Source organism: Dermochelys coriacea, chromosome 10, assembly GCF_009764565.3.
Source record: "Dermochelys coriacea isolate rDerCor1 chromosome 10, rDerCor1.pri.v4, whole genome shotgun sequence".
Taxonomy (NCBI): Eukaryota; Metazoa; Chordata; order Testudines; family Dermochelyidae; genus Dermochelys; species Dermochelys coriacea.
The window spans coordinates 2,892,849-2,914,303 of record NC_050077.1 but is presented as its reverse complement, the minus strand read 5'-3'; positions in this window follow the sequence as shown (position 1 = coordinate 2,914,303).

Here is a 21,455-nt window from a genome sequence, read left to right as displayed (position 1 = left end):
CTGCTGAAACAGGTGAACCACATTCAGACGGTGTGATTTCCTTTTGCTTCCACGTAGAATTTTGCATGCAGTGAATGAGCCACTCCTAGTCAAGTGGCTTAAAACGCCTCCCCATCATCCAGGTCTGCTGCCTCTCTGGGCCTGGCATGCGGTGAAAGGGAAGGAAAAGGACGGGAAGTTTGGCTTTCTGGGAAGCCAAACCCACACTGTTACTTCCACCTTAGACTCATCAGCCCCAGCCTGTCCGCAGCACCAGACTCTAGCTATGCAGCATAGCTGCTGGCCCCTGCATTTCCCCTTGGCAATGCTCTATGAGCGAGGGTTGATAACGGGGCATGCTCCCCACATCCAGCCCTTCTCAAGCTTGGTTACAAGGGGGAGAAGAAAGGGCTGTTGATGTCACTTGGGCTTCAAATCTTAGGGCCAGATCTTCAGCTGATATAAAACCAGCCTAGCTCCGTGATCATTAAACCAGCCTCATTAGTATACAGAGAGCTCAAGGAGGAGGAATTTTATCCATAAATTCACTCTGGCCAGAGTTCAGTTAGGTTCCGTCTGCTGAATATCGGGGCACATGGGCCGGGGAGGCTAAGGAATGTCTGATCTGGAAAAAGCAACTGCTCCTCCTTATTTAACCTGTGTAATACTTCGCACCATGCTGGGCCCGAGCAAGCACAGAGAGAGGTGGGTGAGTCTGTTAGCTTGAGAGCAGATGGGTGGGGGAGATACAATGACATCTTGCTGCTTGTAATTCTGTTCTTTCATTTATACAGCACCTTTAGACACAGGGCCACTGAAGTGTAGGCACCTTTGGGGAGGAGGGCAACAGCTAAGCGCACAATTGGTACGTCACATGCTGCACAGCAGAGAGGAGGGAGAGAAACTTTTGCAACCTCCTGCTCTTATGGGAAGATCCAGGGGAGGGAGAGCAGGCCTGGGGCAGCTGCTCCAGGATTTCGTTGAATATTTGCGATGAATATTCCTGGCAAGTTAGCGCCTATTGAAGTATCACAGCAGGTCTCTGAGTAGCAGCTGTGTTAGTCTGTATCCGCAAAAAGAAAAGGAGGACTTGTGGCACCTTAGAGACTAACAAATTTATTTGAGCATAAGCTTTCGTCAGCTACAGCTCACTTCATTGGATGCAGGTCTCTGCTGTTCTGCTCTGCATTGGTACATCAGCACCTTCAGCTGCCATCTGCCCCTCCCTGAGCGGCTCTGTTGCTGCCTTTCTGTATCTGTGTGTTATGCAACGTGTCCATCTGTGCACAGCTGCACCTCAGTGCCTGGCCATCTGTCCCCCACTGCGCTTTGGTGCAGCGCGTGCACTGAAGGCGGGAGATGCTGAGGCAGCCAGTCTCCCCAAGGAGGTCTGAGCGACAAAGGAGGGGCAGGAACATGGCCCACTGCCCTGGCAATGCAGAGGATGGGGCCAGGCCCTGCTAAGCTGCTCGGACAGACCTCTGCTTTCAGGCACAAAACCCACTGTGGGGAAGCAAAGGATCAAGAGAGGAAATGCTGTGGCCTGGAGACTCTGCCCTGGCTGGCAATTGGCAATGGCATGCACCATCCCGTGCGGCCGCCTGGTTGCACAGGACCCGGGAGTCCAACCGCTAGCACCTGTAAGCAATCCTGTCCCTTACTAAGCTGACAATGGGCTCCAGGAAGCAGTGTGGTGGCATTTGGGGGTCGGGTCAGTGCACCTTGGAACTGAATGTGTTCTAACTCCGCAGCGTTCGTGGGATGTGATCTGCAAAGCAGAGGCTCCAGGCACTGCATAGGGCACTGGCATCTGCGTAATGTTACAGCCGCTGAGAACTAGGGTGACCATATTTCCCAAAGGGAAACCAAGCCCGAGCCCCCGAGTTCCCCCCCCACTACCCCGCACTCCTCCCCCTCACATGGGACAGGCCTCAGCCGCTCGCCCAAGCCTTGTTGCCTCTCTGCATGAGGCTGGGATCGCTGCCTGCCCAGGCCCTGCCTTCCCCCCATCTGAGCCTTGCCTCTCCACTGCTTGGGGCTGGCATCACTGCTCACCCTACCCCCTCCCTTGTACCCCACTTTTTTGACAAAAGTGGGCATTTGTCCCGTTTGCTCTTGCAAACTGCTCAAGTCAGCAAGAGCAAAGGGGACAGATGCTCGCTTTTGCCAAAAAAAGTTGGGATGGTCGGGAAAGGGCTTAGAAAAGGGACTGTCCTGGCCAAAATGGGACGTATGGTCACCCTCTCCCAGTGCCATTATTTCAGCCTGTCGGAGCTGCACTGCGAGTCTGAACCCAGCTTCAGGATGGTTTGGGAGGAACTGCAAAGCCTGACGCCCTTGTACTTTTGCTGCAGGCCAGGTGGGGAGCACTATGTATCCGGTTTCTTCCTCGGCTTGTAGCTGCTGTAATTGGGGAGCTCTGTGTGGATCCGAGCTCTCCCCCAGGTGCGGCTGGGAGCTTGCTGATGCACTGGCTGTTGCTCCTGCCAGGCTGGCCTCTCTGACTCATGTAGCATTCAGTACAGTGCCTTATGTAACACACCAGCTCAGTGGCATGTCATCACCTGACATTTAAAGGAATGCATTTGCTGCATGAATTGCTGGGCAGCTGCATCCAAAACCTCCCTGGTGGTTTGAAGTTGCTCTCTCAGCTGTGGTGGGCAGGCAGCCTCCCAAACAGGGAGATTAGCTAGCAATCTGAAGCTTGCGCACACATTGTCTGGGGCAGGATTCTTCTCCCTCTTCCCCCCGACAACAGGAGACTCTCTTGTGATGCCCGCAGTAAGGGATTCGCTGAGTGAGGTGTGATGGAATTGCCTTATTCTTCACTTTTCCGCCCTGGGCTTCCCCGTGTCCGTCACCTCCACTCATTGCAGGCACTCTGGGACAGGGGCTGGGCCTGTCCTTGCTGTCGTTGAAGTGCCCTGGCACTCTGACATGCTCTGCAATAACACACTCCAGGGAACCCTGCTGTCCGCCTGCAATGGGGATAATGCAGCTAGATGGATCCAGCTGCGCACCAAGGCAGGGTTAGGCTTTGTGGTTCTAAACTTAGCCCTTGTCGCCCATCTATCTCCGAGTGCTTTCCAGAGGAAGTGACGTGACCTCCTCCTCTAATCACAGATGGGGAAACTGAGGCACAGTGAAGGGACTTGCCCAAGGTCTCAAGCGGGTTAGTGTCTGAGATGAGAACAGAACCCAGCTGTGTGGAGTCCCAGTCTCATCCCCTGGGGTTAGGATGTACAACCGGGAGTACAACAGTCAGTTGCTGTTCCTTCCTGTGATCTTCCTCTTCTTGTACCTCTTGTCTTCTCGATGCCTCACTGCTAGAGCTGACAGGGAAATGGGGATGTGCTTTCCTGGGGGAATTTTCATGGGGAAATTCCTCATTTTAAACCTTCCAGTGGGGGAACAACCTGGGAAAATTAGAAAAATTAAGGAAGTTTGTGAGCACCTGGTTTCTCCACTTGCGGATGTTTCCCGCAATGTTTGCCAGTTGGAAAACACTGTGAAAAGTGGGGGTTTGGGTTTCTTCACACTTTGACTTGTTTTTTTAGCTGGGGAGGGGGAAGTTAGTGTTCCCCTGTGTTACTTTCTCACCCTTAAATAGAGAGAATGTTACTCTCAGAAAGAACGTAATATCAGATACCAAGGGTGGCATTCCCCTCTGAAATTTTTTATTCAGAAACTTCTTTTAAAAATGGGAAAACATCAGATAAAGGTTGGGTTTTTTTGTGAAAAATTTTTTCTCTGAAATTCCATTTTTTTCAATGGAAAAAAACTTATTGTTGAAAAAATGTCTCCTTTGTTTCTTCCTCTGAAAAATGGGGAATGTCCCCTGCTGTGGAGTATACTTTGACCTAGGGCAGTTTTATAGTCTAGGAACTCCTAACCTATGACCAGAGAGTCCTGTTAGTGATCAAATGAGTATCCTTTAGCACCATCCTGCTACTCTCATCACTACAGGTGCATGTCAAAGCATAGAGACCCATACTCTGCTCTTCTATACTGATGCATTTCCATTGACTTCAATGGGATTTGCACAGACATCACAGAGCAGAAATTGACCAACAATATTTAATTTCCTCAACACAATCAATGTCTGGGGTTTCAGAGTAGCAGCCCTGTTAGTCTGTATTCGCAAAAAGAAAAGGAGTACTTGTGGCACCTTAGAGACTAACAAATTTATTAGAGCATAAGCTTTCGTGAGCTACAGCTCACTTCATCGGATGCATGTCTGGATTCAGTGTCTGGGGTGGGGAGCTTGGATCTTCCTCTGCTCTTTTTCTGAACACCATGTTTCCATCTAGCTGCCGCCATGGCATCCTACTATGTGTAATGACACGTTGTCAATCCTGGGCAAACCTGGGGACACTGAAACCGGAGTAGCCAGGAATCAAAGGGGGTATGTGCATTGTGGAGTGTAACACTGGGAAAATATTTGCTGTTTTCTATTAAAGCCAGATCCAAAGGGCGATCCCACCTCCGAGATGAAAACTGGGTTAAGGGGCAATGCAGGAGAGACAAGGTATACCAGGTCCTGAGCAGCCCCATTTACGCAGAGAAATAGAATGGATTCACTCAGATTGTTACAGTTCTCTTAGGCAGAAATTCTTGGTACCTAATTCATTTTGTTATCCCTCATGACATGTCTGAGAGCACAAGGCGCAATGTTATTAACACTTCCAGTGCCAGGTGAAAACCAGTCAGTCTGAAAAGCCTTTTGTTCTGCAGAGATTATACCACTGTATTTAGCCAGATATTCTTTGGGGTAAAAAAAATCTTAGTTCCTTCAGTTCTTTCGACACTCAAAGAAAGGCAGTTGGTGCAAAGCCAACTGCTTGCTGAGAGGACAAAGAGGCTGTTCCTCCCAGATGAAATGGTACAAAGCAAAAGTCATAGAATCATTGAATATCAGGGTTGGAAGGGACCTCAGGAGGTCATCTAGTCCAACCCCCTGCTCAAAGCAGGACCAATCCCCAATTTTTGCCCCGATCCCTAAATGGCCCCCTCAAGGATTAAACTCAGAATCCTGGGTTTAGCAGGCCAATGCTCAAACCACTGAGCTATCCCTCCACCCCATATTGCTCACTCCTCTTCCTCAGCCCCCCCACATCCTGTGTTTTACATGTTGATTTGATATGAGTCCTGGGGGAGACTATCACAGGGAGAGCGCGTCTTCTGAGAATGATATTGACAGCACAAAGCCCGAACTACAGGGTTGAGCGTTAAAGAGAGGCCACATCTCAGCAATATAAAGCACAATGAGCGAGCCACACAGCTGGCCATGCGTGTGCATGTGAAAGCACAATCACTACCAAGCTCCTACTGCTGATGAGATCAGCAATCCTATCTATTTGTAAATGTCCTTACCTCTGATGTGTTAACTCCTTTGATTTGGATACATTGAAAGTGTCTTCACAAATGAAGGCTCTGATCCAGAGGTGGGCAAACTATGGCCCGCGGGCTAAATCCGGCCCGTGGGACCGTCCTGCCCGGCCCCTGGACTCTCAGCCAGGGAGGCTCGCCCCCGGCCCTCCCTCCTGTGTAGCCTCAGCTTGCCGCACCGCCAGCGCTCTGGCCCGCCATTCCCGCCTGGTGCGGGCGGTGGGGCTGGCTCCGGCCAGGTGGTGGGGCTTTGCTGCTCTGAGCAGCATGGTAAGGGGAGGGGCTGGATAAGGGGCAAGGGGTTCCGGGGGGCAGTCGGGGACAGGGAACTGGGGGTGGGGGGTTGGATAGGCGTGGGAGTCCCGGGGGGGCCTCTCTGGGGGCAGGGGTGTGGATAGGGGTCGGAGCAGTCAGGGAACAGGGAGCAGGGGGGGTTGGATAGGTGTGGGAGTCCCGGGGGGGCCTGTCTGGGGGCATGGGTGTGGACAGAGGTTAGGGCAGGCAGGGGAGAGGGAGCAGGGGGGGTTGGATAGGTGTGGGAGTCCCGGGGGGTCTGTCTGGGGGCAGGGGTGTGGATAGGGGTCGGGGCAGTCAGGGGACAGGGAGCAGGGGGGTTGGATGGGGGTGAGGTCCTGGGAGGTGGTTAGGGGCCGGGGTCCCAGGAGGGGATGGTTAGGATACAACAAGTGTTGGATGGGTTGGGGGTTCTGAAGGGGGCGGGAAATGGGAGGGGGCAGCTAGGGGGCAGGGGCCAGGCTGTTTGGGGGGGGCACAGCCTTCTCTACCCGGCCCTCCATACAGTTTTGCACCCCGATGTGGCCCTCGGGCCAAAAAGTTTGCCTCCCCCCGATCTAAGATCTAAGCACGTGCTGAATTTTGCCCCGATGTGCAGTCCCATTTACGTTAAGCACATGTCAGTCTTTGCTCAACTGAGGCCTAAACAACTATTTCTGCTGTTTGTTCACTTTTTTTTTTTTACTGCTCTGCTTTGAAAGCTAAGATCAATTTCACGTTTGCTTCTGGTCAGTTTCGTACTGGGTCCAATCCTGATGTCAGCTAACTGCTGACTTCATGCTGGATTTTTAAAGGGCCTAACACTGAGCACCCAACTCCCATTGACACGAGTGTCTATTTCCCTTAGGCTCCTCTGACAATCACAGCCTCCAGTGGGAGAGGCTTGGGCCCTTTGACGTCTTTGATAGCACAATGCTAGCTGTGGGGATTTGTCTTCATTTTATTTTTGCTGATGTTTTGAAATACAAAACAGTCGCTTTGAAAAAATTAATTTATTAAAAATGGTTGATGCTATTTCCTTACTAGCTTTCCCCTCTTTGATTTTCTTTTTCACAACCCAACTGATCAAACTCCGCTACATTCTAAACGTGACCTCATGGCTACCTCCAGCAGCCCTACTCCCTTTTTGTTTCCTTCTGATAAGATAGAGGCAAAGGCCAGTGCCACTTTCCACTGGAACTTCCTGGGCGGGACGCAGGAGCATCAACCACCAGCAAAGATTCTGTGGAGCGTCCATACAGTTCTGCTAGCAGATGTCCCCTTGCGACGTTTGCAGTTTTGTTTCCTTTGGAAATCTCCATGCCTGGCTGGTTCTGTGAGGTAATTCTTAGCTCACTTTTTAGCTGCTCAAACAAATAAGAGCAAAGTCGCACTGCAAGGAAAATGACGTATGTCTACACTAAAGAGCTGTAAGAGCTGAAAGTTTGGTATTTGTGGCATCACAACCCTGTGTGACAATCACACTGCCGCCACCCTGGAATGCTATTGTGAAACAAAAGGAAAACGGGAGCAGCTAGGCTGGATCAGATCCAGTTTCTATCCGAATCAGCGTCTTGTCTCTGAGAGGCGAGATAATAAAACCAGGTGACTTGTTTGTTTGGGGCTTGGGCAACTGGTAGAGAGGAGCCCAGCGGTACCACTGCATACGGCTTCTGTCTACTTCCCCCTCCTCTGGCCTAGCCCCAGAGCCCCCTGCTTAGTGCTGAGAATGTGCATTGCACTAGCAACCAGCACAGCTCACCTGTGAGCGTGGCAATTAGGGGTCGATCTGCTCCTGCCCGTATCCGGCAGTGCTGCTCTCGCCGCTGGCTGGGAAGGTCAGGGGTGCTGCTCAAGAATGACATTGTCCACAGGGGGGTCACTCCGCTCTTGCCCCAGCTGTGCCTGCTGATTTGGCAGGGAGCTGAGGTGCTGCAGCCTCCAAGGACTGAGCCTGGAGCCTGAGCTCTGATCAGCTGCTTCTAAATGCTAACCTAGACGAGCAAACTGCCCAGCGAAGACCAGAGACTCCAGTACAGAATGTCTGTGAAGCCTAGTGAACAGCCAGAGCTAGACAATCCCTCATCTCCAAGGGTGAAACGCACTCCTGTGCAGAGGGCCAAGGCGGGCCTAGGTCCCTGTGCTGGCTGGCTGCCGAGGGGTGGATTCTGCAGAGAGCAGCGGAAAATGATCCATGGGTCTCAGATTTCAAAACAACGGTGACACTGAGACTCTCTGGTTACTTTCTAGCGCTTTGTAAGCACATGCATCAGTGGCATCACTTCCCACGGGGAGGGCAGCCAACCTTCTCAGGGCAGAAACTGCCTTGCACCCAGCTTGAAAACTGGCCTTAGCTGCTACAGACATAACTGTCCCATGTAGAAAAGCCTCAGTTTTGCTTTCTTTAAAATGGGTGTGACAGCCCTTCCCTAGGCGACAGGGCTAACGCAAGGCTTCCATCGTTATCGGTGGAAGCTGGGGATTGCAGAGCCTTGGGATACAGTGGGGTTCTGAGCCAGGCCCAGCTCTCCTGGGAGGAACCTTTCCTCCCTTCCAGAAGCAGCAGTGGAATGCGAACCGTCCTGCAGCAGCCTGTAAAACCCGCAGCTACCTGAGCCTGTCCACTCCAAGGGGGCAGGCAAAGCAACAGCTTTCCCTTAGCCGAGGCCACAGATGTGGATGCCCAGGATATTGCTTTGTAGCTCTTAATTCCTCTTATGACACATGTCGTCCATAGAGCCCTTTCCCACACACAGACATCAGACACAGGCTCTTGGCAGGGGAACAGACTGAGCATCAAAAGGTCCCTCATTCCTCACCAGGACAATAAATACCATTCATCCATCTTCCTCTGGCAGGGCATCAACCCAGCAGGGTGCTACTGAAAATTACCGGCCACCTATGGTATATGACAACAGCAGCAGAGTGGCAGGCGGAGCTGGAGAGCCCACCCCAAGGGAAGCCAATGGGATAATAATGCAGGAAGAAGAGACGGTGGAAAACCGTTCATTTACTGGGAAAGAGAGATGGTGAACTCCTCCTCACTGACCATAGGATAGCTCCCATCTCTGTGGTTCGCTCCCAGCTCCTGCTTTGCACCGTGGGTTGCTTTGTAATGGCACCGGCCAAATAAAATAACGATTCGGTGACAAAAAGAAACAGTTGGCAAGCTGCCTTTCCTCAAGCTGGACCCAAGGCTGTTTTCTCCAAGAGAGATTTTAACGCTCTCCGCAAAGGAAGTGGTCACGTTGATGCGAGGGCAAATCTATTTAAGAGACACCATCATAGAACCCAACCACATCAGCCACACCATCAGGGGCTCGTTCACCTGCACATCTATCAATGTGATATATGCCATCATGTGCCAGCAATGCCCCTCTGCCAGGTACATTGGCCAAATCGGACAGTCTCTATGCAAAAGAATAAATGGACACAAATCAGACATCAAGAATTATAACATTCAAAAACCAGCAGGAGAACATTTCAATCCCCTGGACACTCAATAACAGACTTAAAAGTGGCAATTCTTCAACAAAAAACTTCAAAAACAGACTCCAACGAGAAACTGCAGAACTGGAATTAATTTGCAAACTGGACACCATCAAATTAGGCCTGAATAAAGACTGGGAGTGGATGGGTCACTACAAAAACTAATTTCCTCCTGCTGATACTCACACCTTCTTGTCAGCTGTTTGAAATGGGCCACCCTGATTACATTGGCCTCATTATCACTACAAAAGTGATTTTTCCTCCCTTGATATTCTACTGTTGAGAATAGCCTACTTCCAGTTTAATTGAATTGTCTTGTTAGCACTGACCCCCGCACTTGGTAAGGCAACTCCCATCTTTTCATGTACTGTGTATATATACCTGCCTACTATATTTTCCACTCCATGAATCTGATTAAGTGGGTTTTAGCCCACAAAAACTTATGCCCAAATACATTTGTTAATCTCTAAGGTGCCACAAGGACTCCTCATTGTTTTTGCTGACACAGACTAACATGGCTACCACTCTGAAACCTGTTGGCATAAATGGTAAAGCTTGCCTGTGCGGACAAGCCCCGAGTTACAGAGCGGTGAATTTACTATGTAAGCAAAGGCAAGTCAGTTTGGCAGAGATGGGGAAGAGCCTCTCTAGCTCCTGACTCCTCTCATGCTCCCTCTGAGGAGCACTACATGTGCCGTGTGTACTCCAGCGTCACCAGTGCGTGACCTCAGGGTACAAGACACAAAGCCATGTGCCTTCCGGGAGGCAATCTGCTCCACTCCGGCTTGTGTGCACACAGCTCCTGTTCTAGCTACCTACGCACTTCACCTGCCCTCTCTCTGGCTCTCAAAAGCCAAGCCCTGCCTATCCTGGCCATTTGGGAAAAGCACTGGAAACAAGGTTTGTTCCACACAATGTAACTACTTGTTCTATACAACAGTGGGGATTCCCTGAATGACTCTTCGAAACTGGGGGGAAAGCTCCCTCCAGCACTTGGTCCCAAATTTGGCTTCTTCATCCATATTCACTGCCTCCCCTCTTGCATTCTTTGTGATCCATGGGGGCCAGGGCAACACTGAGCTAATGTCCCGTGGGGCCCTCGTAAGAAGGGCATTTGCTCCCATTGTCCCACCTCTGACTGCGTAGAGTCTCCACCTGTTTCTTTTCCCAAGATGAGCGGCAGAGTCCCTGAACGATAGCACGTCTTAGAGAGTGGGACCAACTTTCCTCCAGTGGAACGAGTGAATGTCCCTTCGCTCCATCCAAGGTTGCAGATGTTTCTACATGAAGGTTGCTTTGGCCAGTGCAAGGATTGTTCCCTGCAGCCCATTCTCCAGTCTATTGTGGTTTGACATGTCTCCAGTCATCGGACTTCAGTCCGTTCTCTTGGAGACTTCTACAGCCTAATTTCTCAAGACTGGAAAATGTTTCCTGACTTCATCTGACATTTTCCTCCTCTTCATTCCAGCCCACCCCTTCTCACCCACCAGGATCGCTTGCCATCGTGTGGTTCTTGTGCTTTTTATTGCTCAGTTTCAGACTGCATGCGCTGAGGGGCAGGCACCTTCCTTGGCTTCTTTGCTTAAAGCTCTGTGCGTGGCTGTGATGCTATCGCTCTAATAATCCTGTACAGCTCAACAGAGCCTCCGAAAGAGAGCACACCGCATGCTCCTTTGCCCGGTCCCTCATGTTGTCACTTACACCAGTGCAAAGCAGGGGTGCAGAATGCTTCCAGGTCAGAACGGTGGAGGTTGACACCATGTCGCAGGGGTGTGAACGAGAATGGGAGAATCAGCCTTACTGTTTCTATATCGCATTTTGTGGCTATTTCAGAATTTTCCCCTTACATTTGAAGACTTTCTGGGGGTTCATGTCTGCCCAGACGCTGAAGTTTGGGGCGGCGAGTCACAGAAGACAGGACCCACTTGGTAACATGTGTAAGGACAAAAGGGAAAATCAAATGACTTTAAAAACTCTCTCCTTTGAACTGGCTGGAGAGGCTGAGGAATCCCCTGGGGAAGAGGCAGAGGCTAAAGAATAACCAATACAATCCAGCAGCTCACCCCAGTCCCGGTGGCTTTTCTCCCTCAAAGCCGAGCAAGGATTAGAGATTGCCCCCAGATGACAGGCCTTGAAACTCATGGAGCAGCATACCTAGGTGGCAAAGAAAAGGAGGACTTGTGGCATCTTAGAGACTAACAAATTTATCTGAGCATAAGCTTTCTAGCATAGCTAGGTGGGCTTTTTTTATTTGAAGACTTCTCAAAAGAGAAGACATGACATAGTGAGGCTGCACTTTCAGTGATGCTGGGGACAGGGCTTTTAAAAGAGGACAAAACCCTAGCCACAGTCTGATGGTTAATGTAACTGTCTCAGTGCCTGACACCCAGCTCGCAGGGGAAAGGCAAGTCTGAGAGGGGGGAATAGAAGGCTTGTCTGTGTGAAATGGAGAGAGAGCAGCATCCAGCCAGCTCCCTGTGAAACAACTCGATTCTCTGACTGGTTTCATGTGGCTGTGCACAGAGAATACAGGAGAATGTCTAATGGCAGAGCACGCATGCATGCGCACACACACACGCACACACACAGAGGAAACATGCAGTTTCAGCCAGTGTTGTCTCCAGTGAAGATCTTCCCCAGGCGGTGGTGCGAATCGGCCATGTTCACGACATCCGTGTTCTCCACAGGCACTGCAGCCCCTCGTGCAGGGGGAGGAAGTGGTTACAATAGACTGATCTTGTTTTTTGAGATGGTGTCTATCCTGTAAACAAAATTGCCCCGGCTCCTTCACACCCAGAGACAAAAGAGCCCTTAGATTTCTATTTATAACATTTCTGATGGAAAACCTGTCCCTGCAAACCAGCAGTCGCATGTGCTCTGCGTGTGTGTTGCAAGTACCCAGGTAATGGATACAATCAAACTGGCCATAAGATATATGCTTTGTGGGCCCAAATTAATCCCTGGATTAATTCCACTGCTGCCAGTGGTATTATGCCCAAGGTGAATTTGGTCTTGTCTGTGTGTCTGTGTCTAACACCCATTGCCAATGGTTCTGTTTTTATGACCTTGCCCAAATGCTGACCCAGCATGAAGGGGAGGTGTAGTCACTGCCACTGCCGAGGAAGTGCCCTTGATCCTATCAGAGGATCTGGTGTGATGCTTTCCATTTTAACCCCCTTCTTTACTACAGAACGGCCCTGAGGTGGCAGGCTGGGAGTCTGCTTCATGCACAAAGACTTCAAAGGCAGCTAGTAATTTGCCTGGCACTTCATCCTCTAACCACCCTGTATTTATCTTTGAGTTCTATGTTTTAAGCCTCAGATGGTCCCAGCTATAATCCGCCATGTCTCTGCTGCCTGATCATGCTGTGGGCGACATACTCCGAGAAATCCCTGCTTAACCCAGGCCCCTGATCCTCTCCTGCTACAGAATTCTCCTTTGCTTTCCTCCGCACTGGGTGGGTGTATGTGGCTGGGCTGGGTCCACACAGCGGGGCCTATGCCAGCATAGCTCTGGCGGTATAGCCCCATAGTTTAGGTGCAGAACACACCAAAAGGAGTTTCTAGGCCAATGTAGGAACCCCACCTCCCGGGACGGTGTTAGCTACATCACCAGAAGCACTCTGCCAGCACAGCCTGTTTACACTGGGAGTTGGGTTGGCAGGGCTGTGTTGGTCGGGGTGTGGGAAGGTGGGTTGAAGTGCGCAGGAGACGGTGAGTGTGTGGAGGAGACGGGTGTAGACGAATGCAAGATGTTAAATATATTCGTGGGCGTTTTTTAAATAATGCCATTCGATCATTCTTGGTCACGTGACCAAACATACCCTTAGGCTGTTGGCTGCAAAACCCTGCTGAAGGCAAAAATCTGCCCATGCTCTCGCCCAGCCCTGAGCCTCTTTACTCCACTGGGCCTCTTGGCAGGGAAGAGGCCAGTTCTTCTAGATGAAGACAAACCCTGGGGGGCCTAGGACATTGGATCCCCCTCCTCCTCAATGTCCTGGGGCTGCATTTGTCCCTCAGGTCACTTCACTGAAGTCAGTGAAGTTAAAGGCAAGTATTTAGCCTTACGTGGGAGGAAGGTACAAGAAGTTCTCCCTCCTCATCTTCCCTAAATCCACCCCCTCCCCAACACTGCTAATTCCTAGTGCCCACATAGCGCTTTGCATCTGTAGCTCTCAAAGCACTTTACCAAGGAGGGCAGGATCATTACCCCTGTTTTCACAGAAAGGGAAACTGAGGTACAGAGCCTTACTCAAGATCAGCCAGCAACAGACCTCGGACTAGAACCCAGGTTTGCTGAGTCCCAGTTTTGTAGCCACAAGGCCACACTCCCTCCCTAGCTTGCCCATGAGTTATAGTGGTGGTTTGAAAGCAAGCGAGCCCAGGAGCTTGCTTACTGCCCTCTGGGGCCTGCTCCTCAGGAGGGGAAGGGAGCTGCAGGGCCTGTGTCTCCCCAGTCTGCATTTTGAGTTGTGGATGTGACACATTACCAGATCTGAATGGGAGTGTCTTACACCCAGAATCAGGCCCTCAGTACTTCTGAGAGTCACTGAGCCTGTTTCCGTGCACCAGGGTTCACCTGTTTGAGATGCACATAATGGGCCAAACTCATCCTTGGTGTAACACCAGTTGACTTCAGAGGACTCCTCCCCCCCAGGGATGACCTGGGCCCAAGTTGTACACAGTTGGGAGGGGAAGGGAAGGAGGGGAAGAGTAGGAAATGCATGATCCAGAGGGAAAGCGGAGGGTGCATCACAGTGCTTGGTTAAAGGTGGGAGAATTATGCAGGATTTTACTCCTGTAATTACTCTGGTACCCAAGAATAATAATGAATAATGACCAGGGCACCTCCCTACTGATTAGCACGCACACACTGAAAACTAAGGATCATTGACACCAAGTACAAATCTTCCAGGGCTTTAGTTAACACACAAGATTTTAAAGTCACAGGTAACATTCCAAGGTGCAGAGGCCTGCAGGCATGGAGTGGAGGGTTATTCCTAAACACATTGCTGGTGCTACCAAACCATGCCAGCACTCGCTAAGCTGGGTAAGAGAGTCCTTAGGGTTCCCTCTAAGCAAAGGAGCAGAAAGAGAAATGAAGGGAAGGATGAATTTTCTGTCCTTTGCATGTTCTGCCTCTTATTTCCTCTTTTCATTCTATTGATTTATTTTTCACAGCCTATAATCCTCAGCCCTCTCAGATGTCACTCAGTACAATAGAAATATACATACTGGGCCAAACCCTCAGCTACACTAAAGTTCTGCTTGAGGCAGCCAAGGAGAGGGAGACGAGACCTGTGTCAGTTTAAACTCCCTTTGTGCTCCCAGGCCCCAAGGACTGTTGGGTGTTGATTTGCTTCCCCTGTGTAACTTAGTGCAGTTTCAGGGCTGCTCTAAGCCCTGCCACTTTGTAGCAGCCCCCTAGGGGACGGCTGGAACACAGCATGCTCTGACCATACCCTCTTTACTGGAAGAGCCAGGGAAGGGTGAAGCAAAGCTTGCTACACTGCTTCTATGAAAATCAGGGATTTCCTCTTCCTTTCCTCTGTCCCATTAGAACCTACCATGCATCCGATGAAGTGAGCTGTAGCTCATGAAAGCTTATGCTCAAATATATTTGTTAGTCTCTAAGGTGCCACAAGTTCTCCTTTTCTTTTTACCACACCCTTGTACATCTGGAGTGACTCAGTTGAAACCAATGGGCTATGATTGAATTCTCCCCTAATCTGAGAAAAGAATTAGTCTCATGTATCTCAAAAACAATAAATTTCTTCATTTGGTATAATTAAGGTAGAAGGGCTTGGTTTTTCAGTTTTTTTGAATTTGGATAGATCACAGATGTTTATTTCCAGAGGGTTTTTTTTTTCAGTTTTTCCAACTTAAATGTTTGCCTTCAAAGGAAAATAATAAAACCCAAATCCTCAGATACAAATTATTATGTATGCGCAAAATATAGTGACTATGCAAGATTCAAAAATGTAAAGCTCACCTGCAATTAAACTTTGCATGTAATTCTAGAAATATTTTTAAAACTGTGTGCTGCTAGTCCCTCTCTGTGGTGTTCATGAGTGAAACTCCTTTTCCATTGGTTTCTGGGTGGAGGGAGAAAATGACAATTATTGACATTTACTGATTATAGGCTAGTCCTTCCAAGGCAAAGTATAATCTACTGGATACAGGGGATTTCTCCTCTCACATCTACATGATCCCTCTTAAATTCTGCCCCTTCGTATGCACAGAAGACAGAACTCCCAGTGAGAGGAGAGCAAAAAATTAGCTGGGAGTCTCCATTAAGACCTGGGACAAAGATTTAGCACCACTAAAAAACGCATAACTAGAAAACAAAGTAAATTAAACCATATTATCTCTCTATTACAGTTTTACTGCTGTAACTGTATAGATGTGCCAGGCATCACAGCATTGTTTCTAATCAGGTTACAACAAGGCAGATTTTAAGATAGTACAATGTTCTTCCTGAACCTACACAACTCCAACACAGAAACACACATGCACAAAGGTGTATGCACACACACTCTGAGCTCACAGCTATATTAAGTTCCCAGGCCATTAATATCCTGAGCATCTAGTGGGCGGTTATGAACTTTATCAATAAGAGCAGGTGTCTATACTTATACTCCGGGTTCTATCCCAGTTCTGCCACTAACATGAGCTGTGACTGTGGAGAAAATCACTTAATCTCTCTGTGACTCGGTTTTAATCTCTATAAAATAGGGATAAAAATATTCTAGGGGTTGTGACACTCAATGAATGTTTCATAAAATGTATTAATTCCTTTTTTTTTCTGTCCCCTCCCTGAGCCTTTTCAAAATTAACCAACAATACTGATTCTTCTAGACAGCTGCACTGAATTAGCCTCCAGGCCACCTCACCTCAGTCTGCTGGACTCTCTTGGTGTCACCCTGGTACCCACCATGTGCTGTATACAATTGTAACAAGACTGGAGAAGGCAGCCTGGTGATACAATCATGGTGGTGGATAATCATTATGGGTTATTAGCTTGACTCCACCTTCTTCCAGGAACAGATCTGAGAGCAGGAGAAAACCACACAACTTGAGGGACAAAATGAAGCTCCTAAATTGATTACTACTCATAGGCCATTGGATCCATCTTCTTCAGGCCACGTTTTTAAATTTAAACACCTGACACTGATTCTGGGCCAGAGGGGTGCTACCTCCTGCCGCTGCAGAAGCTGTAAGGGCTGGTTCAGCCTTTAAAGGGAGTCTTTCCATAGCTGTTTGCTGTGGCTGGCTTTCTCTCTGATTTTGGAGGATAGCTAATCTCCATTGTTTTTAGCAGTGAGGAATCAATGCAGCGTGACTTATAGACTTGGAGCTGTTCTTTTATTGTATAGTGCTAGCAGCAGGGATGTCAGAATCAGAGCGAGAGAGTGCATGTTCATAGGAGCCATAAGGATGGGATGGAGCTAAGGCGGATGATAAAAGAAGAATGCTAATCAGGTTCCGTGTTGGGAGAAGCCAACTGCTGCACAACAAATAGCCATTTTAATTACTGCACAATATTTATGAGTTTGCTTCCTCATTTGGAAAATTAAAACAAATGCGCCATCCAAATGATCAACATTGTACAGAGGAGTGCAGGGTTGATAAGGAAGCATATTTGCTCCTAATGACAAAATAATTGGCACCTGATCACTGACAGAGCTTTATGTTGTCTGCTGCTATTCTTTGTGTCTTGATTGCAAAAAGCACCTTCAATCTCCATAAGGTCTAATTGTTCCAGGCTCTGTTCTGGGTGCCGCCCTGGTCTTCCATGGGCATAGATGCCCATAAACACAGAAGACAAAGAGTGCTTCTAGTGTACAGGGGGAGCAGGAATTGCGAGATCTCATAGGACTCTATGCTCTTTGAAGTACAGCTCTGTACAGAAGGATGTTTGGGGATTGAGGTGGAGCACAGACAGTGCTGGGGCATCAAAAACTACATTAATCTATATGAACAGCCATTCCTCTCTCTGTCTTGCTGTATTATCTACCTGTATACCTATACAGCACCCAGTCACCATGGTAATGGAATTTAGTGTTGCCAACTCTCGCAATTTTTATCACAAATCTTGTGATATTTGGTGTTTTTCTTAAAGCTCCATCTCCTGGAGTCAGGTGATTACATGGAAATCATAGCTTTCATTTAAAAAGGAAAGTGTCTAGCACTTGTGGATACAGACAAAAGATTGAAAATGTGACCACTTAAGGCTCCAACCCCAGACGCAAATAAAAAGAACCCCTTTATTTTTTAAAATCTCATGACTTTCAAGCCAATCTCATGATTTTTGGGGAGGGCCTGGCTTATGATTTTTAAACATGTGGGGCTGATAATAGTGTGTTTGCATAAAAGGGAGTTATAGCAACCACTAGGGATGAAAAGTGAGGGGGGAAAAAAAGAAAAAGGACATGACGCAGCTATTGGGGAAGTTTCTCCCTGTCTTCTGAAGAACTCCTCCTCCATGCACAGCGTATGTGCTGCAACGAGGATCCGGCCCAGTGAGAGTAACCAAAATTTAAATGCATGGATGGAAAATCAAACCCCCTCAGTTCCACTGATTTCTTCCCCAAAATCATCATGCTATTCGGGCAGAAGGAATGGTGATGCCAGATCTTGCTATTTCTAAATATTACAGCTGAGACAGAATGCACAGTAGATAACTCACATGATGGACTTTTCTGCTGGTCTTCAACTCCCGATATTCAGGCTGCCTGAAACCCATCTCCATGGAGAGGATGGTTAAGTGGAATTTAAGGGGTGCATAGGCCAGCCCTCTTCACAGTTGGTGAATTTCACCCTATTTGAGCTGTGTTGGTATCAGGGGCTCTAATGGTGGTCTGGCCTAGTGCTCAGAGCCAGGACCCGAGTCAGGGTCATGGTTAGTCACGCCTAGGGTCAAAGCCTGAGTAAGGATGAAAAGCCACACCAAGGAGTAAGCTGGAGTCGGAAGTCAAACCAAGGCCAAAGGTGGGGTCAGCAGTGCGGGTCAGGGCAAGGAAGCAGCCACCAGGAATAGGGTGTGGTAACGGTAGCAATATGCAGTTACTTGGTCTCAGGGAGTCTGGGCATCAACAAGTCTAGCAACTAGTTGCTCAGAAAAGAGGTGGGACAGGAACGGGAAGCTTTATACCCAGTGGTGTCCAATCAGCAAGTTTGCTACTAGTCATCTGACCCTGCGGAGGCCATGCTGGGTGGCACCTCCAGCCCTGGGGCATTAGCTGGAGTTCCCTCATCTGACCTTGCAATGCAGTAGTGCCCAGGGTCAGGTTCTCGCACAGGATGATCTTTTTTTGTCCTCTGATTGGGTGAGTGAACAAGCACTTGCAGGGCGAGGACTCCCAAGGGCAAACTGCAAGTTTCGGTTCTGCTCCTATCTCATGCACGTGACTGTGACGTGCTTCGCCTATGGCTGTTTGTGGCAGCAAAGCTCGATGGTGTGAGTGTTCTTGGAAGGGGAGCCCAAAAGGGGCACAAGTGCTGCCGAAGTGGAATTGCCCATTGCCCTTACTCACATGGAGTATCACCTGACTCCCTGAGTAGCACAGCTGGGCACTTAGCAAGCTCACGTGTGAAGAATTTTGCTTTTGCTGTGTTTGCCCAGTGCTATGAAAGATCCATTCTTTATTTCTAACCCAGGGCTGCGCCTTGCTTGCTTATGGGTTTCATTGCAAACATTTTATACAGCCTGACTCTGCAACAGCAGAGCCACGCATCAGTTATGCTGGTTGCCTCCCCAACATAAGCAGTAAATGTTAACTACACCCCAAGCCCTGCTGCATTTGCTTATGCTGTCCAGTTAGGGTTTTCTTAGCCTTCCCTCTCTGTTCCTCATTTGAAGTACTTCTGTTGCTATGGAAATGGTGATGTCATTAGTATGGGTGCAGCTTAATGATATTGGTGAGAGCAGTATAAAGTCAGTTTATGTAATGGACTGAAATGTACAGCCCAGTTTGGGGAATATTAGCAATTACGATAAACCCAGCTGGGATCTAAAAAGGGCCAAATCCCAACTTCAGTGGGGCTACTTATTGAGTAAGGTGCTACTCAGTGTAAAGGTATCAGAATCAGGTCTTTATAGAATTTAGGATAGATCTACCCTACAATCAAAGGTGTGATTGCAGCTTGCCTGGACATATCCACACCAGCTAGATTAAAGCTAGATTAAATGCATCCGATGAGGTGAGCTGTAGCTCACGAAAGCTTATGCTCTAATAAATTTGTTAGTCTCTAAGGTGCCACAAATACTCCTTTTCTTTTTGCGAATACAGACTAACACGGCTGCTACTCTGAAACCTGTCATTAAAGCTAGTGTGGACGTGGATAAAAATAGCCATGAAGATAAGAGGGCTTGGACCCCAGAATGGGCTAAGAATCCAAGTATGTGACCAGGGTCCTGGGGATGCTTGCACAGCCCATGCTAAAGAGCACACAGCCGCATCTTCAGTGCTATTGTTTCCATGCTAACTAGATTAAAACTTGCACAGGTATGCCTACATGAACCACAATCACATCTCTGATTACAGCATAGAAATACCCTGAGTGTGCATATGGTTTATATATATAAATTCAAATGTGTCTTTCTTTGACTTTAAAAAATGTTCTGGCACAATTGCATTTCTGTTTTGCACACAAAATCACCACAGTTGCATGTGCAAATCAGGTATTTCATAAACAAATGGCCATTTTGACTCATAACTGCCAATCTGCATATGTAAAGTCCCAGTTTTCGGTATGTACTGTGATACAGCATGGCCAGAAGGCAGCAGGAGAGCGTTAGAAGGGAGCCTTATTCCTTGTAGAGGGAAGAAAATTTGCTATAAATTAAAACACCTGAAGCCAGTCACATGACAAAACCCCCCTGCTTCAATCAGAGAAGAGGAGGTGTTGAAGTAGAGTGGATTGGCATTAGAGCAAAGAGTGGTTTGGAGGAGTTGAAACAGAGTGGATTGTTGTTGGAGCAGAGAGCAGTTTGGAGGGAAGTAGAGGATGGTTTGGAGAAGTGCTGTGGTGGGCTAAGAAGACCAAGACCCTAGGTAAAGGGACACTTGGTTTGTGCAGAGGGAGGGCAAGAAGCCCCACAAGCTGAAGGGCAGGAGAGGGAAGTAGCACAGGGGAAGGACCTGCTAGTTCTAGTGGGTTACCGCTATCCCTAGGGCCTCTGAGCTGGGACCTGGAGTAGAGGGCGGGCCTGGGTCCCTCCCTCTCCACTCCCCTCCTCTAGGATACTAGTGGGGCAGTTAATAACCCAGTTCAGGGGCAAGAAACGGTGCCCTGAACCCCTACCCAAGAAGAGAAAGCCTGAGACCCATCATGGTAGTGCTGGCAATTTGCCACAGTACACACAGTAATTGTGCCTGCAAATTAATACATGGTTGCATTTTTGACAGGCAGGCCCTCTGAGTCAACATGCTTTCATGGTAGACTTTAATACTGTTTTTTTACATTTCCCAGAAGTGATATTAATTACAGTATGTGTCAATAAAATTTATTATTTGATCACTGACCCAGAGAGTACATACTATAATGGAAAATAAAATGCTGATTTACTAGTTTACATGCAAGATTATTTTCATGGTTAGTGTGTATATATAATACAGATTATTTGCACTGTATTAGCCAATGTGCCTCAGAAATGGGTCATGCTGAAGATTTCCAACAGCATTTGATAAACGATTTAGTTATGTAAAGATACCTGCAGACCATCTAGCAGGTCTTTCCAGGTTAGAAGATTCCACTTTGCCTTGAAAGAATTAGGAAAAAATGCATTGGTGGCATTTAACACTATAAACTTCGGTTTTAAATGAACCAATGGGCATGCTGCTTGGCACTTGCATCATTTGAGCTGGAAGCACCAAGACATCTATTTTTTCACTAATCAAAGCTATGTTAATTTTCAGGGCTGGCTACATTGAATGGAAGGTCCTTTGGCGAAGGACAATTGCAGTTAGGTCAGGTCATCTTCTAGAGGAGCATGAAGCTGCCACATGGCCTGCAGAAGGGTTTGGGTTTGAAGTGAGAGTGGAAGGCCATGGAAGGATCGGACAGATGAACGACTTGGAGAAATCACTGGGAGGAGAGGATGGCTCGGAGAATTGGTAATGGAATATGGACCCTTTTCTGTCTAGGCAACTGGTGTGAATATGGAAAGTTATTGACACCTGAGGCTCATTCCACAGCCTCTGAGCTGATGTGAAATGAGTTGATTAGTCATAGCCCAGTTCCCAGAGGATGGGAGTCCACAAAGCTAAAAAATCCCCTGTCACAGTCGGGGGCGCTGGAACAATGTGTGTAGTGGGGGTGCGG